We start from the raw sequence: 4019 nt of genomic DNA, 5'->3' as shown, positions 1-4019 counted from the left end.
GATAGAGGGCCGGGCCTCCCTCTCTCATTGGTCAGAAGTCCGTGTCTCCCTCTCTCATTGGTCAGAGGGCCGGGTCTCCCTCTCTCATTGGTCAGAGGGCCGTGCCTCCCTCTCTCATTGGACAGACGGCCCGGCCGCGCCTCCCTCTCTCATGGGACAGAGGGCCGGGCCGGGTCTCCCTCTCTTATTGGTCAATGGGCCAGGCCGGGCCTCCCTCTCTCATTGGTCAGACAGCAGCTCAATCAGCCAATGGGGCACTGGCCGGACCAGGCCTCCCCCTCTCATTGGACACAATCTTGCCTCAGCCCCGCCCTCCCCGCATCCCCTCAGGAAATCCATCAATGGGATTTAGCAAGCGCTTACTATAATCATTATGGCTTTCATTCATTCATTCAATCGTATTTACTGAGCGCTTACTGTGTGCAGAGCACTGTACTAAGCGCTTGGCAAGTACAAGTTGGCAACATATAGAGACAGTCCCTACCCAACAGCGGGCTCACAGTCTAGAAGGGGGAGACAAACAAACAAAACATATTAATAAAATAAAATAAATAGAATAAATATGTACAAGTAAAATAAATATATAAATATTCATTCATTCATTCATTCAATCGTATTTATTGAGGGCTTCCTGTGTGCAGAGCACTGTACTAAGCGCTTGGGAAGTCCAGGTTGGCAACATATAGAGACTGTCCCTACCCAACAGCGGGCTCACAGTCTAGAAGGGGGAGACAAACAAACAAAACATATTGATAAAATAAAATAAATAGAATAAATATGTACAAGTAAAATAAATATATAAATATTCATTCATTCATTCATTCAATCGTATTTATTGAGGGCTTCCTGTGTGCAGAGCACTGTACTAAGCCCTTGGGAAGTCCAGGTTGGCAACATATAGAGACTGTCCCTACCCAACAGCGGGCTCACAGTCTAGAAGGGGGAGACAGACAACAAAACAAAACATAGTAACAAAACAAAATAAATATGTACAAGTAAAATAAATAAATATTCATTCATTCATTCATTCAATCGTATTTATTGAGCGCTTACTGTGTGCAGAGCACTGTACTAAGCGCTTGGGAAGTACAAGTTGGCAACATCTAGAGACAGTCCCTACCCAACAGCCGGCTCACAGTCTAGAAGGGGGAGACAGACAATAAAACAAAACATATTAACAAAATAAAATAAATAGAATAAATATGTACAAATAAAATAAATAGAGTAATAAATACGTACAAACATATACATATATACAGGTGCTGTAGGGAGGAGAAGGAGGTAAGGCGGGGGGGATGGGGAGGGGGATGAGGTGGAGAAGAAGGAGGGGGCTCAGTCTGGGAAGGCCTCCTGGAGGAGGTGAGCTCTCAGTAGGACTTTCATTCATTCATTTAATCGTATTTATTGAGCGCTTACTGTGTGCAGAGCACTGTACTAAGCGCTTGGGAAGTACAAGTAGCTCCGATGGGGAACCAAATAAAAGGGAAGAAGCGGATGGAATCGGGGCTGTTCGTCCCTCCTACAACTTGGGAGGTGAACGGGCGAGCGGTCTGCTTTCCTGCCTCTACTGCTCTATCTGAACTCTTGGCTCCGAGTCGTTTTTCCTATACTAATAATAATGATGGCATTTGTTAAGCGCTTACTATGTGCAAAGCACTGCTCTAAGCGCTGGGGAGGTTACAAGGTGATCAGGTTGTCCCACGGGGGGCTCACAGTCTTCATCCCCATTTTACAGATGAGGAAACTGGGGCCCAGAGAAGTTAAGAAGTTGAGAAGCAGCGTGGCTCAGTGGAAAAGAGCCCGGGCTTTGGAGTCAGAGGTCATGAGTTCAAATTCCGGCCCTGCCACTTGTCAGCTATGTGACTGTGGGCAAGTCACTTCTCTGGGCCTCAGTTACCTCATATGTAAAATGGGGATGAACACTGTGAGCTCCCCGTGGGACAATCTGATTACCTTGCAACCTCCCCAGCGCTTAGAACAGTGCTTTGCACATAGTAAGCGCTTAATAAATGCCATTATTATTAGTATTAAGAGACTTGCCCAAGGTCACACAGCTGACAAGTGGCAGAGCCGGGATTTGAATCCACGACCTCTGACTTCAAAGCCCGGGCTCTTTCCACTGAGCCACGCTGCTTCTCTCTGGGTCACCACCTTGGGTTCTCAAACCCTGTGGCCAATTTACACCGGTGAACTTATTTTTCCCCTTACTAGTCGATAACAGTAACATTGGCATTGTTTAAGCGCTTACTCTGTGCCAAGCACTGTTCTGAGCACTACGATGAATACAAGGTGATCAGGTTGTCCCACGTGGGGCTTACAGTCTTAACCCCCATTTTATTATTATTATTAATAATAACAATAATACTGCTAGCATTTATTAAGCGCTTACTATGTGCCAAGCACTGTTCAAAGCGCTGGGGGGATACAAGGTGACTAGGTTGTCCCACGGGGGGCTCCCAGTCTTCATCCCCATTTTCCAGATGAGGCAATTGAGGCACAGAGAAGTGAAGTGACTTGCCCAAAGTCACACAGCTGACAATTGTCAGAGCCAGAATTTGAACCCATGACCTCTGACTCCCAAGCCCGGGCCCTTTCCACTGAGCCACGCTGCTTCTGTCCCTGCCCCACGTGGGGCTCACAGTCTCCACCCCCATTCATTCAATCGTATTTATTGAGTGCTTACTGTGTACAGAACACTGGACTAAGAGCTTGGAAAGTACAACTCAGCAATAGAGATAATTTCGTTCATTGATTCAATCGTTCGTTCATTCATTCATTCAATCGAATTTATTGAGCGCTTACTGTGTGCAGAGCACTGTACTAAGCGCTTGGGAAATACAAGTCGGCAACATATAGAGGCGGTCCCTACCCAACAACGGACCCCTGCCCACTCTGGGCTTACAGTCTAGAGAAGCAGCGTGGCTCAGTGGAAAGAGCCCGGGCTTTGAAGTCAGTGGTCATGGGTTCAAATCCCGGCTCCACCAATTGTCAAGCTGTGTGACTTTGGGCAAGTCACTTCACTTCTCTGTGCCTCAGTTACCTCACCTGTAAAATGGGGATTGACTGTGGGACAACCTGATCACCTTGTAACCCCCCCAGTGCTTAGAACAGTGCTTTGCACATAGTAAGCGCTTAATAAATGCCATCATCATTATTATTATTATTAAGGGGGCAGACAGACATCAAAACAAGTCAACAGGCATCAATATAGATAAATAGAACTATAGATATAGAAGAGCACGGGCTTTGGAGTCAGAGGTCATGGGTTCGAATCCCTACTCCCCCACATGTCTGCCATGTGACCTTGGGCAAGTCACTTAACTTCTCTGAGCCTCAGTTACCTCATCTATAAAATGGGGATTAAGACTGTGAGCCCCACGTGGGACAACTTGATCACCTTGTAACCCCCCCCCCAGAGCTTAGAACAGTGCTCTGCACATAGTAAGCGCCTAACAAATGCCATTATTATTATTATTATTATTATTATTATTATTATTTTACAGGTGAGGGACCTGAGGCCCAGAGAAGTGGAGTGACTTTCCCAAAGGTCACACAACAGACAAGGGGTGGAGTGGAATTAGAACCCATGACCTCGGCACTCCCAGGTCCATGCTCTATCCATTACGCTCCGTGCCGAGCCCTGTTCTAAGTGATGAGGAGAGAATCCAGTACAATCAATCAATCAATCGTATTTATTGAGTGCTTACCGTGTGCAGAGCACTGTACTAAGCACTTAGCACTGTACTAAGTGCTTACAAAAGAAATAAGCAGACACCCGTTCCCCGGCAGCTGTCCTAGCAGCAGGTGAGCATCGGGCCCTGCTGACTCCAAGGACCGACTCATTCATCGCTCAAGACTTAGGAACGACGCTGTGTTAGGTACCCATAATAATAATAATAATTGTGGTATTAAGCGCTTACTACATGCCAGGCACTGTACTAAGCGCTGGGGTGGATACAAGCAAATCAGGTTGGACACAGTCCGTGTCCAACATGGGGCTCCCAGTCTTGAGAGGTAAC

The sequence above is a fragment of the Tachyglossus aculeatus genome, chromosome 4, assembly GCF_015852505.1.
Source record: "Tachyglossus aculeatus isolate mTacAcu1 chromosome 4, mTacAcu1.pri, whole genome shotgun sequence".
Lineage (NCBI taxonomy): Eukaryota > Metazoa > Chordata > Mammalia > Monotremata > Tachyglossidae > Tachyglossus > Tachyglossus aculeatus.
This window is presented reverse-complemented; position numbering follows the sequence as displayed.